This window comes from Tarenaya hassleriana, unplaced genomic scaffold, assembly GCF_000463585.1.
Source record: "Tarenaya hassleriana unplaced genomic scaffold, ASM46358v1 Cleome66, whole genome shotgun sequence".
Classification (NCBI taxonomy): domain Eukaryota; kingdom Viridiplantae; phylum Streptophyta; class Magnoliopsida; order Brassicales; family Cleomaceae; genus Tarenaya; species Tarenaya hassleriana.
The window spans coordinates 33,263-49,129 of NW_010969135.1; positions in this window are offsets into that span (position 1 = coordinate 33,263).

Sequence of the window (15,867 nt, forward strand, 5' to 3'; positions counted from 1 at the left end):
TTCATGCTTTGTTCCCAAACCCGCCACGAAGAAGGAGAGCCTCTGCCTCCTCTCTTATGTTTGCAGCCACCATCGCGATTCAACGGCCACCCACCTGACGAAGATCTGTTGAATCCGACGATGTGGGATTCTGAAATTCAGACAAAATTTCGAACATAAATTTTTGATGTAGGTTAAGTATAGGCTTATGTGTTACACAATCTCCTCAAGACGAAATTACCATGTTATTAAGTGGTCATGGTTTATAGCAATCGTTTCCAAGATATAATGACTTACGATTCTACAAAAACACCGTTTGCTTAACAGAATCCAAGGAACTACGAAAGTTCAGAACTCTTTAGAGAAAAAAAGGTTTTGGATTATTTTTTCTAAAAAGAAAAAGCGCTAAGAAAAAATGGGATGCAAAAAATAATCATATGAGTGTCTTATTTATTGTTGGGGTTTTGGAGATCCCTAAACATACGTTCACAACGGTTTCTAGGGTTTCAATCTTGGGTTTCACACAACGAAATATATAAAACGAAACTCAATCAACAGATGTTACATATAATAATAAAGGTATCGATATATCAACCTGTTTCGATCCAAAGATCTATCACAAGCGCTGAAATCAAGCGATTTCTATAGCTAGTCCATGACTTGCGTCAATTAGAACATGGTCTGAAGGATGGAAACGGAAACCGAGGCACTTCCCGGGAGAGAGAGAGGTCGGTCGAATTGAGAGAGAGAGAGGGAGAGAAAAATCTTCTTATTTTTCTTAACCTTAAATTATATTTCCTAAACATAATTATAAAAGGATTAGGGTTTTATTAAACCAAATGGGTCTAATGGGCTTTCACTTAACCATTAAGAGAAAATAAGCCCATTAACCTCATTAATAAACATATGGGCCCATTGGACCACCTAAACCCATCCAATGGATTTCTAACAAGTTTCGCAAACTGATCGTGGCCAGAGTACCATATCCATTAATCTCCCACTTGCTCTACTCATGATCGAGTTTCAGTCTATCACAATAGACCTTTCCAAGCACGCTCCAGAAAATAGTAACAGCCCTATGCGTGTGACCCTATAGGTCCATCCAATGCAGACATAGTTCTGAAACTATTTCGGACTAATAATCATAAGTGGTCTCTAGAAAAACACTATAATTCCCTTGTCAGACTAGGTTAGTGTGATCTAACGAGCTAAGTAACATTCAACACTTGTGTTCTTTTTCCACACGATATCATAAGTCAAAACAGAGACATGGAACAAGTCATCTCGTCACATTTTGACAGTTTTCTCGTTCGTTGAGTTAACTGAACCTACAAATGACTCTTCATCTGTTTGCGCGCATTTCAGCTCAACTCACTCGAGGGACCCAGCGATATCTCTCTCTTCATATAAGAGAGGGACAAAATCCCATCTTGGCTCTCTACTACCCTCCACATGATTAATAACATTCCCAACTACAACCGTTGTAGTCGTCCTTTTACAGTTCCGACGTTTGATTATGTCAAAGAATATCACTCCTCATGTCGGATACATATAGAGACCTCAGGTGTTAGGACTCAAAGCGGAGTATTACATTAGATTTAAGTCATGACATCAGGTCCATGTGACAATCTCATGTGGGTCATTCAGTATTCATTCACAAATGAACACCCATGATCATGATCCGTATCAAATAAGTAATGATCTTTTATCATGTATCATTCTAGTCTTTATTCGTCAATGTTCGCATATTAACAATCGACTAGGGAATTTAATATTATTACGATAATAATACATGGATAACATTATTAAATAATGACATGCAATTTGAATAATAATTAAAAAAGAAAAATATACTTTCATTCATCACAAAGAATCCAAGTACAATAAATAAAGTGTTCGTGCGAATAAACATGATTAGTGCATAAAACATCACAATCTCCAAACGCTTTAATCATGATAAACTAAATATCTAATCCTCATCGACCTAACATGACACTCATGCTTCGACGAAGGGAGAGGCTTTATCAACGGGTCAGCGATGTTGTCATATGTCGATACTCTGTATATCATCACATCTCCTCTGTCTATAATTTCTTTGATAAGATGAAATCGTCTGAGTATGTGTTTGGATCTCTGATGTGACCTTGGTTCCTTAGCTTGCGCAATCGCACAATTGTTGTCACAGTACAACGCAATGGGGTTCACAATGCTAGGAACAACACCAAGGTCTCTCACAGATTTCTTGATCTAAACTGCCTCTTTTGCCGCATCCGATGCAACAATATACTCAGCCTCTGTAGTGGAATCTACAACGGTGGCCTGTTTTGAACTCTTCCAACTAACATCGCATCTGTTCAGAAGGAACACAAAACTTGATTGCGATCGAAAATCATCCACGTCGGACTGAAAACTAGCATCGGTGTAATCACTTACAACGAGTTCATTTTCACGTCTACCGTAAACTAAGAACGCATCCTTAGTCCTTCTCAGGTATTTCACGATGTTCTTTACGGCTATCCAGTGTGGATCATCTGGATAAGACTGGTATCTACTCGTTAGACTCAATGCTAACGATACATCTGGCCGAGTACACTGCACAACATACATGATGGATCCTATCGCCGAAGCATATGGAATCCTATCTATGTGTTCTCGCTCATCAGATGTCTTTGAACACTGATTCTTGCTCAGAACTAAACCTGCCTCATCGGTAAGGATCCTTTCTTAGATTCTTGCATGCTAAACCTTTTTAGCACCTTGTCGACGTAAGTACTCTGACTTACACCTATCAGCTTTCTCGATCTATCTCTATAGATCTTGACGCCTAAAATATAGGCAGCTTCGCCTAAGTCTTTCATCGCGAAATGGTTTCCTAACCAAGACTTAATATTTTGCAAAGTAGGAATATCATTTCCGATGAGCAAGATGTCATCAATGTATAAGACCAAGAACATAACTGCACTCCCACTGGCCTTCTGATAAACGCATGGCTCGTCCTTGTTTGGTAACAAGCCAAACTCTTTGACTGTCTCATCAAAGCGTAGGTTCCACCTTCTTGTAGCCTACTTCAATCCATAAATGGATACTTGAAGCTTACATACCTTCCTTGGATGCTCAGGATCCTCAAAACCCTCGGGTTGTGTCTTGTACACATCCTTATGCAGATTTTCGTTAAGGAATGCGGTCTTGACATCCATTTGCCATATCTCACAGTCGTAATATGCGGCTACGGAAATGAGTATCCGAATGGATTTAAACATAACGACGGGTGAGAAGGTTTCGTGATAGTCAATACCATGAATTTGTCTAAATCCTTTCACCACAAATCATGCTTTATAGGTATGCACGTTTCCATCCATGCCAGTTTTTTTTCTTGAAAACCCATTTGCATCCGATGGGTTTTACCCCTTTTGATGCATCAACCAAAGTCCATATTGGTTGTCGTACATGGATTGCATCTCAGACTTCATAGCCTCGAGCCATTTCTCAGAGTCCAGGTTCGTCATGGCTTCTGAATATGATGTAGGCTCGTCGTGCTCCATGAGCACGAGTTCATCATTTTCAGTCACGATAAATCTATACATATCAGGCTCATGTCGAATCCTACTCAATCTCCGAGGTTCATCAACGAAAGACAAAGTCACAACGGATTGCGAGATAGGTTCAACCGTTTCAACTATTTCGCTAGGTCCAACTTCAGTTTGTGGCTCTTGGACTTCTCCAAGATCAATCTTACTCCCACTAGTTTTCTTAGAAATGAATTCTCGTTCCAAGAAAGTTCCATCTCGAGCAACAAACACTTTGTTATCAGTTGGGTTGTAGAAGTAGTATCCCCTTGTTTCCTTGGGATAACCAACAAACAAACATCTTTTAGGTTTGGGTCGTAACTTATCAGAAAGTTGACATTTCACGTAAACGTCGTAACCCCAAATCCTTAGATAAGACATCTTGGGACTCTTCCCAACCCATATTCTCATATGTGTCTTCTGAACCGATTTCGAAGGACTTCTGTTCAGTATATAAGCATCAGTCTCAAGAGCGTATCCCCAAAAGGATATTGGAAGATCAGTGTGACTCATCATAATGCGAACCATATCTAATAGGGTTTGAATCCTCTGTTCAGAAAAACCGTTCCACTGAGGTGTTCCCGGAGGAGTCAATTGTGAAACGATTCCACAATCTCTAAGATAATCAGTGAACTCTTGACTCATGTATTCACCAACTTTTTATTCCTGTAATATTTTTCTATAAATCATGAATTATACCTACTCTTACAATTGAAAAGGTAAAAACTATATATATATATAATATATGTCTGTATATGTATGTATAGTTTTGAACTTTTTATGAAACTTTGAAGCGAGGAAGACCATCATGTAGTAAGGTGAAATTTCTTAATCACCTTTCAAGAATAGTTCCTTCCTCAATATTGGACTTACCAGCTAATAGTGATATGCTTAAATCTAGGGATTTGATTGTTTTGTCTTTCCTTAAAACAATGAACATGTTTTCATATAATAAACCTAAATTAAGGACATGTTGTCATTGTTTTATGTATATAAACACATGTAATCTCACTCTTGAATACAAGATTAAAAACATTCAAATTCTAAATCCTTTTACAAACTCCTTCGAATATGATGTGGACATCCAAGGCAACACTATTGGACCTGAATTCATGCATGGACGAGCTGCATCGGAAGCTAGCTACGTGATGAACACAGCGGGAGAATGCGTTGAGGCAATTGGACCGATTACAAGATCTCGTGCCAAGAAGCTGCAAGCTGCACCAAATAGCCTTATTCTCCCTTGTTTGGGTCAAGAACACTTGGAAGAATGTGTTGGGTTGGTCCAACAACAAGCCCAACCCATTATCCACATGATATCAAGCTTGGAAGGCCCACAAGTGAAGCCCAAATTTTAGGCCCAATAAGGGTGACGAAAATTAACATCAATTCTGGTCAAGATGTCTTTCCAACACCATCTTGAAGACCACAAAGTCACCATTATGGTTCTCTTGAAGTTCACACAATCACATTCAAGGCTTCTTGAAGACCACACATTCACACCTTGTTTTTTGTGCTTATTTATTTTAATTTTGTTAACTTTTATGTGTTGTTCTCTATAAATAGAGATCACAAATCAGATTTGTAACACAACTTTGGAATATATTTTGAGAGGTTTCTCTTAGAGTTCTTTTAGAACTAATTTCTGAACTTATCGGATCTTCATCCGTGGCGTTCAAACTTGACTTATCAAGTGTTGATTCCGCACAACACTTGTGGCGTCTTCGATCACCCTACGTTTCTAAACCAGGTTCACTCGGGGTTTAAGACCGTTCGTCTCGAACGCTTGATTAGGTTTCGTTTGCGAGTTGTTTAGGGGTTTAGGGAACCCATCCACCGTCTATCGGGAAATCTATCGATCTTGGGATCATATCAGAATAAGTCACCGGTTCTTGTACTCTCGAGTGCCAAGACTTCCCTTTTCGAGTGGCACTCTAGGCTAGGCCATCCATCTAAAGATATCCTTCATTTTGTTGTTTCTCATTTTTCTCTACCGTTGTCGCATAATTCTCAAGTCTTGTCTTGTGAACCATGTTCTATTACTAAAAGTCACAAGCTTCCATTCTCTATATCTTCGGTTACTTCTTCGTGTCCTCTTGAAATTTTATATTTCGATGTTTGGACGTCTCCTCTTACTTATTTTGACGGCTTCAAATACTACGTCATTTTTGTCGATCATTTCACATGCTATACATGGTTCTATCCCCTTCGTCAAAAGTCTCATGTCTCTACCGTTTTCACTCGTTTTAAACCTCTTGTCGAAAACCGTTTTCAAACAAAAATAGTCACATTATATTCCGACAACGGTGGCGAGTACATCGCACTCAAAGATTTCTTATCCACTCATGGCATTTCACATTTCACAACACCTCCCCATACACCTGAACATAATGGCCTCTCCGAGCGAAAACATCGCCATATTGTTGAAACGGGTCTTACCCTTCTTTCCCATGCATCTATCCCACCCGAGTTTTGGACTTTCGCTTTCCCAACGGCCGTATACTTAATTAACCGTCTTCCTACGCCGGTTCTTGGTCATCGGTCTCCCTTTGAGCTTCTTTTCACTGTCACACCAAACTACTCCAAACTTCGCACATTTGGTTGTCTTTGCTACCCATGGCTTCGACCGTATTCCCGACACAAACTTGATTCCCGAGCGGCACCTTGTATATTTGTTGGTTACTCTCTTACACAAAGTGCCTTTCTTTGCTTCCATGTTGCTACATCGCGGTTATATGTGTCCCGACATGTTGAGTTCGTCGAGTCTGATTTTCCTTACTCTCGTCTCGGCCTCTAACGTCGGTTCTACATCACCGCTATCTACCTCCCATTCTCACTCCTCACTTGTTCCGACTTGGCCGTCGACAAACACATCAGCGCCCGTGATGCTCCCACGTTTGGCTCCTTCATCTCCAGGACACACCGATTCACCCTTGACTAAACACTACCACCCCTCGTCAGACTCTTTACACTGTGACCTACATGATACTACCTCACCATTACCATCTCGACTCTCAGATCCCTCACCTAGTCCACCTATTACATCGGCCTACCCTCCACCAATCGTCACTAAGCCATTAGTCACCACCAACACTCATCCAATGGTCACTCGGGCTAAAAACCACATCACCAAACCTAACCCTAAACTCTCCTTATCCACCACTCTTGACCATTCCCAAGACTTGGAGCCCACGTGTGTTTCGCAGGCCTTGAAGGATCCAAAATGGCGAAGTGCGATGACAGAGGAGTTTAATGCCTTGCTTCGCAACGTCACTTGGAGTCTTGTACCTCCACACCCGTCTTACAACGTCATTGGTTGTAAGTGGGTTTTTTGAACTAAGCGTTTATCTGATGGCTCTGTTGACAGGTACAAAGCTCGTCTTGTGGCAAAGGGATTTCATCAACGGCCCGATATTGACTACACTGATACATTCAGACCAGTTATCAAACATTCCACCGTTCGATTAGTCCTAAGCATTGCCGTGTCAAAAGGTTGGACTGTACGGCAACTTGACGTCAACAATGCTTTTCTCCAAGGCACACTTCATGAAGATGTCCATCTTGCCCAACCTTCGGGATTCATCGATCGAGATAATCCCTCATTTCTATGCAAACTTCACAAAGCCCTATACAGTCTTAAGCAAGCTCCGAGGGCATGGTACAATGAGCTTTGCCAGTTTCTCCTCCATTTCGGGTTTAGTAACTCTCTCTCTGACACTTTTTTGTTTATCTACCACCGTGATAATGTTGTCATCTATCTCCTTGTTTACGTGGATGACATCATTATCACCGGTAGTCACAAGGCATCGGTACAAGAATTCATTGATCGTTTAGCTCAACGCTTTTCCGTCAAGGATCTCGGTGATCTAGCTTTCTTCCTTGGTGTTGAAGTTACCCGCACAAGTAAGGGAATTTTTCTCACGCAACGATGCTACATCACAGACATCCTCTCCCGCCATAATATGGCCTCGGAAAATCCCGTGCCGACCCCCATACCCTCCACGTCGGCCCTCCACCTTCACTCTGGCACTCCTCTTGATGATCCTACCGAGTTCCGACAAATTTTGGGCAGTCTCCAATACCTCCTATTTACTCGCCCTGACATTGCTTTTACCGTCAACAAGTTATCGCAATACATGCATCGACCAACCTCGGATCATTGGCAAGCTCTGAAGCGTGTTCTCCGTTATCTCAGTGGAACTCGCACCCTTAGTATCTTTCTCTCCATCTCCACATCTCTGTCGCTTCACGCTTTTTCGGATGCCGAATGGGGTGGCAATCGTGATGACTTTACCTCCACTGGAGCTCACATTATATATCTCGGCCACAACCCCATCTCATAGTCCTCCAAGAAGCAACGATTCGCTGCCAAGTCTTCAACCAAAGCTGAGTATAAATCGGTGTCCACCACTGCTTCTGATGTTCAGTGGCTTGTCTCACTTCTATTCGAGCTTGGTGTCTCTATCTCTCCCATGCCGATTATCTACTGCGACAATATTGATGCCACTTATCTCTCGGCGAACCCGGTGTTCCACTCTCGGATGAAACACATTGCTATTGACTATCATTACATCCGCGTACTTGTTTAGGCCAACAAACTTCGAGTCTCTCACGTCTCTTCAGCAAATCAACTTGCTGATGCGCTCACCAATCCCCTTCCTCGTCACTGATTCGAGTTTTTACGGTCCAAGATCGGCCTCTCATCCGATACCGATCTTGCGGGGCATAATAGTGATATGCTTAAATCTAGGAATTTGATTGTTTTGTCTTTCCTTAAAACTAGGAACATGTTTTCATACAATAAGCCTAAATTAAGGACATGTTGTCATTGTTTTATGTATATAAACACATGTAATCTCACTCTTGAATACAAGATTAAAAACATTCAAATTCTAAATCCTTTTACCAGCCTTATTAATACAAGCAAAATTTTATGTACATACCAACTTTAAAATTTTCTAACGTATGAAAATTTCAAATATTTAGGATTTAAAATTGTTGGTTTGCATTGAACTTTTGAGTGCAAACAACCTCCTAATTAAATGGAGATAGTGGAGAATAAATTGACAAAATGTTAAATTTCAAAGCTATTATGATCCTATATTTTTATTCTCATATCATTTATGTTTTACATGCATAAACATGATATGAAAAGTACCACGTATTATGTGCATGCATGTATGTTTATCTAGACATAATTTTAATAATAAATTATAGAGCTTTTCTAATTTGGTCGAGCTGAATTTCGGCATCTAAAAATTATTAAAAATAATCTAAAGTAAATTTCAATGGTATATATTATTTATTTATCAGTTCCACAAACCAAGATGTTTTTTATATTAATTTCAATGGTAAATTTCAATGTCATTCGTCCGACCCGCTGGGCTGTTAGCTCCGGGTTGCGAGGCGTTGCGATGTCCGACCCGAAAGGTTGAGGACGGATTCCCATCGTCATAAAAAAAAAATTATAGGTGATACAATGATAAAATTTGTTAATATATACAAGGGAAGAACATAAAAAAACAGCTTGTTTCTTTCCAATCTAATTCGTATATTGTGGTTAAAAAACAAAATTATTTATATGTAAGTTCTACATATAATTTATTTATATGTTTATCATTATCAAAAACTAAGAAAAATATTTCATAACTATCTAGAAAAATATAAAAAAATATGAGTAGATATATTTTTATTAATGATTTTAAAATACTACCACACAACAAAGTTAATGGGTGATAAATTCCGTATTAGTTCTATGAAAATTCATTATTTAAAAATTACTTAAAAATATTAATGATGACATTTGTAATATTATCAAAGAAAATTTTTGAATATATTTATACCACAATATGTTTATTCCTATATTCTTTCCTTTTTACTCATTTTAAAGGTTAAATTAAACAATGAAAAAATATTATTGAATTACAGATTCAACACGTTTATTTAATAAAGTTTATTTAAATTATTTAATATGAAATATAATAAAATATATTTAAACTGTTTAATATAAAATATTATTATTATAATATGAATATATGTATAAAAAACCAAATTCAGAATTATATATAAAATTGATTACACCAACCCACTCACAAATACTTATCTCTAATATTCTCTAATTTTATATTTCATATGGCAGTCTTCGAATATACTTATACCCCGTCGAATATCCAAATTCTTTAAAACATTCTATATTACCGAATTATCAATTGCATTTAAAGATTGAGAAATATCTATAAAATAAAGGATAATCAATTTTTTAACAATTTTTTTTTATAATATAGTTAGAACAAACAAAAAAAATGAAATATTCTTATTTATCCACTACTCATATTTAGAAATGGTATCACAATAGAATTATCAAATTTACAAATGATATCGTCAATTCAAAAAATTATTCAATCAATATAACTTAAAAATTGATATCTTACTTAATTTTTAACAAAACTAACATATAATTTTAATTTATATAATCAAATTTTATAAACAAATAATCAATGTATATAAAAAAGAATAGTGTGTGTATTAATCTAGTCCATACATATAAATAATTGGGTTTAAATTGACTTGGTGAGGTCAACTAAGCATGTACCTCATCAATTTTTTTTTTAATTTTCATTGGTTTATTAAAATATCATTTATAAATACTCATTATCTATATAATTAGAATAATTAGTTTATTTTTATTTAATATAAAAACTAAATGATTAAGTTGTAAACTAATGTTAGATTATATAATTTAAATTTCATCTTTATTATATAAAAATCCTTTTTGATATTAGTTTTATTTACATTTATAATTAAAATTTAATTGTTATCTTAATATAAAAAAAGAAAAATATCAAATAGATTATTATAATTAAAAAGTTAATCTTTATCACGTAAAAAGCTATTGATTTTGGTTATATATATGATTGAGACTTTTATTTGATTACATTCATATTTAAAATTTATTTGTATCTCAATATAAAAAAGAAAAATATTAATAGATTATTATGATTAAAAAGTTTATCTTTATTGTTTTAAAAAAGAAAACGAAATAAATGGAAAATTTAATTTATCCAAAACCATAATTATAATTTATTACATTGCAAATTATATTTAATTAATGAAAATTTAAAATAAATAAAACAAAAAAACGGACAGGAATTCATACTCACCCACTAATAATTATATTTATTGTTTAATAAGTAGTATTGTTAGGTACAGAAATGTCCACGAACTGTTTAAATCAAATGTTAATGGTGATATGATTTAATGTTAATGGTAAATTCTAACATTTGTCAACTCTTTTAATATCTAGTGGTTATTGATGATGATGAAAAAAAGAAATGTATTGTGGTCATTCCTTATTATCTCAAAGGAAACGTGAGATTGACTTATCATCTTCTCTATCGTTCTTCTTAGGTAGCGGAGTATATTATTTATTATTACTATTTAAGACTGTCGATATTAGACGGATCTCTAGAGAAATTGTTATGATGTAGCAATATATATTGAGTTGGAGAGATGTGATAGCCCAGGATACCGTAGGAGGGCGGGGAGTGATCGCCGGTGCGAGAGGCATGGACAATGGGTAGCTCCTGACGAGCTTCTGGGTAACGGGTATAGGGATGAAGCAGACGCACCGGAATGAGAGGGATCCGAGGGCTGTGTAGGTATGGGACTACGCAGTCTAAGATAACTTAAAGGAATTAATTGAGCTACTCATAGCAACAAGATGCATCTATCTTTTCGGTTGCCCATCTCGAGAGAACTCCAAAGTTAAGCGTGCTGACCTTGGAGTAGTCTTAGGATGGGTGACCTCCTGGGAAGAACTTTCCGGTATGTGTGCGAGTGAGGACAAAACACGCTAAAAGGTCCCGTGTTGGTGTGTGAGGACAGCTCTATCATTCCGTAGCGGCCTCGGGTCGTTACAAATGGTATCAGAGCCTGGTTCTCTCCCATTACGGTGTGGTTCGTGGATGAACCAGGCGGAAGCTGGTGGGCCTGTGATAGCCCAGGATACCGTAGGAGGGCGGGGAGTGATCGCCGGTGCGAGAGGCATGGACAATGGGCGGCTCCTGACGAGCTTCTGGGTAGGGGTACAGGGATGAAGCAGACGCACCAGAATGAGAGGGATCCGAGGGCTGTGTAGGTATGGGACTACGCAGTCTAAGATAACTTAAAGGAATTAATTGAGCTACTCATAGCAACAAGATGCATCTACCTTTTCGGTTGCCCATCTCGGGAGAACTCCAAAGTTAAGCGTGCTGGTCTTGGAGTAGTCTTAGGATGGGTGACCTCCTGGGAAGTACTTTCCGGGATGTGTGCGAGTGAGGACAGAACACGCTAAAAGGTCCCGTGTTGGTGTGTGAGGACAGCTCTATCATTCCGTAGCGGTCTCGGGTCGTTACAAGAGATCTCTTGCTAGAACCATTTGCTAGAATTGCTAGGGTTTTGGGAAGAGGTGAAGAAGCTCATTAAATGCACAATGAGAGATGGGAGGGATGCTGATTTTTCGGATGAAAACTAGACAGAATTGGGTCCGACTTGGGTCCTTCGATATAGCTTACAGGTGCCAATGATCCTTGAGTACTAAATGTTCCATTATATGCGAATGTCAGTGATACGATTCGGAATAGGGAATGGTATTTCTCGGGGGCTCGTTCTTGTAATGATCCAAGACCGCTACAGAATGTTAAAGATGTCCTCACACACCAACACGAGACCTTTTAGCGTGTTTTGTCTTCAGTCACGCACATTCCGGAAAGGAATTCCTAGGAGGTCACCTATCCTAAGACTACTCCAAAGCGAGCACGCTTAACTTTGGAGTTCTCTCGATGTGGACAACCAAAAAGGTAGATGCATCTTGTTGCTATTAGTAGCTCAATTAATTTCTTTAAGTTATCGTTAACTGTGTAGTCCCGTACCTACACAACCCTCGGATCCCTTTCATTCCGGTGCGTTCGATTCATCCCTATACCCCCTACCTAGAAACTCGTTTGGAGCCGCTCCTTATCTGTGCCTCTCATACCGACGATCACTCCTCGCTCTCATATGGTATCTTGGGCTGTCATAGGTCCACCAGTTTCCGCCTAGTTTGTCCTCGAACCACACCGTACTGGAAGAGTATCGGCTCTGATACCATGTGTGATGACCTGAGGCCGCTAGGGAATGTCAAAGTTGTCATCACACACCGACACAAGACCTTTTAGCGTATTTTGTCCTCACTCACACACTCCCGAAAAATAATTCCCAGGAGGTCACCCATCCTAAGACTACTCCAAAGCGAGCACGCTTAACTTTGGAGTTCTCTCGAGATGGGCAACTGAAAAGGTAGATGCATCTTGTTGCTATGACTAGCTCAATTAATTCCTTTAAGTTATCTTTGACTGTGTAAACCCATACCTACACATAGGGATGGGCATAATATCCGAAAAAACTGAATCGATCCGTTATCTGATTCGTATCCGAACCGAAAATTCGGATATCCGGAGTTCACGGATCGGATACGGATATTAGATTCAAAATATTTGTCGGATACGGATCGGATACGGATATCAAAATAGAATTATCCGACATATCCGATCCGATCCGTACCTTTTAGTAATATTATAAATTATAGGATAAAATAGTAATTAATTTATATTTAAGGGTCATTTTAAAATAAATAAAAAATATGCTAGGTTTTTTTATCATTCTCACCCAGCATCCTTTCTTCCCCTCTTTCCGCCATTCGTCATCTTCATCTTGTTTTTTTTTCTTTTCTTCATCTTGCTTTTGGAAGATCTTCAGCTGCATCTACTTCATTTTCATTCTAAGATGAGTAGATTTTTCATCAAAGGTAGAGATTATTCGTTAGATAGTTTTCATTTTTTTTTTTCAGATCTAGAAATTCTCTTCCACTGGTTTTCTTATATTTCATATATATATCTCCCTGTAAGAGTAATATCTCTAAACGTCATATCTCCATATATATATATATATATATATATTACCAAATCACGACTGTAGATTAATTTAAATGATTAATCTAGTTATCCATGTCTCAATCGTAAATGCATATTCAATTCTACGAATAGGCTTTCGCATGAAGGATCCTTTCCTTTTGTCTTTTCGAAGGTTAAGACTACATATATTTTATTTATTATAATATGATTAAATAGGTAGCTAGTGACAACACTGACAAGCCCTCTATACGCCATTTTGCATTAAGATGGTTTACTTAACGTTGGTTACCGTTGTTCGGTCATGCGTATAACCATGTGATAAATTTGGATTAACCTATCCAATCCACGTTGCTCATAAAAATAAAAAATAAATAATATAAGGACAAAAATATTATTATAATCGTGGATAATATTTGTCATTTTGCATTTTAAGAGCCATTTCAAGTGTTCCAAGGGACCAAAAACAGCTGTCCCTTGCTACCGTGGTATTCAGTATTAATCTTACGTGTCATCTTCTTATTCGTCCGTACTAAACCACCTTCCCTAAATCTTCACCTTATTTAATTACGTCACTATTCAATGATATGGGGTGCGTGCGGAGTCTGTTTAATGGTTTGGTGTTCGGTTCGGTTTGATTCGGTGGTTTATGATCTATTTTCTTTTGAAGAACGGGTCTCAGTTAAAACTTAAAAGCATCAGGTCTTAACTTATTGTCACAAAATATTCTCATTTCCTTTAAGAAAAAAAAAAGAAGCGTCAAAGTTTTACGAAATATTTATGTAAATATGCAATCTAATTATCTATTAATTTTTTTTTTGGATTTTTTATGTGTGTTTTGATAGAATGTACGATAAAAAAACTCAAAAAATATTTTTTTTGAGTTCTCTTTTTTTTTTGTTTATAGATTCTTTTGTGTGTGTATTTTTCATTTTTATCATATTTTAATTCGGATACAGATATTAGTAAATATCCGCGGTTTTTTACGGATATCCAAAACAACGAATATCCGAAATATACGGATCGGATACGAATAGTAAAATTATGTATTTGTACGGACCGAATACGGATACGGATATCTTAAAAACTCCGGATATCCGATCTGTGCCCAACCCTACCTACACAGCCCTCGGATCCCTCTCATTCCGTTGCGTTCGATTCATCCCTATACCCCTACTCAGAATCTCGTCAGGAGCTGCTCTTTGTCCGTATCTCTCGCACCGGCGATCACTCCCCGTCCTCCTACGATATCTTGGACTGTCACAGTTCTGTTGTTGTCCAAGCGATCTAGCTCGAATTATCTCTATACCTCGTCCGACAGATGGGGCGGGGAAGGACAAGTACGAGTGGAAGACTTTGGACTCTTCCTTTAGACACAAACTCTCCTCCAAAGCGACGTGACGGATGATCAGGCCTAGAGGACCCAAGGTTCTGTGGGCCAAATTGGTATGGAGCATGCTGACAACTCCGCGACTCATTTTAACGGAAATCGTCGTTGAAATGCCATTGAAAACTGTTGAAAATCCGTTGAAATTTATTTCCAACGGACAAATCCGTTGGAAAATCCGTTGAAAATGAGTGATTTTTTTTATAGTGTTCCCATCAAGGACCGACTCTCTAGGTGGGTTTAGAAATCCAAACCACTTGCGTACTCTGTCAAAACGCAACTGAACCTCACACTCATTTGTTCTTTGAATGTGATTATAGTATGCAGGTTTGGGGACTGTTCTCTGCAATATTATACTCATCACCTCCTACGTCCCTAGTTGGTTGTGATTTATGGTTGTAGAGACAAAATGATGGCACGAATTCGCCGAAACGAGAGTTGACAAAGCTTCTCATACTTGCGACATCCTATGTTATATGGAGGGAGAGGAATCGTCGGATCTTTCGGCAAGAATCATGTTCTATTAGGAAGATACGACTTGAACTAGACAGATTGGTGAGAGACACCATCATTTCAGGGGAGATAGTACTGCCTTCAACGGGGAAACACCTGGATAATTTTTGGCTCGATCTGACAATATTTGAGGGGTTAATTTTGGTTTTGTTACTTAATCTTTGTTATCATCTTCTTTGATAGAATCCATACCTTAGAAACTAGTTTTCGACAAACGAGTTGCTAAGGAAGGTATTTTCCTTTTGATTCACAACTCTTGAATTTCTTATACTTGTAATGTAATGATTTGAACATTTTCGACATTCTTCTTTCAACCTCATCATTTTCCTACGACTGAATCTAATCAAAAGCCTAATTCCAGCTAATTAATTTTCATTCTCCTCTGTACCGTATAACACGAAAATCTCTCCAAAAAGGTAAATCCATTCACAAATTTTTTCCGTTGTTATTAACAATATCGTTCCTCATGGAAACTCTAACCGGTTCATGTCTA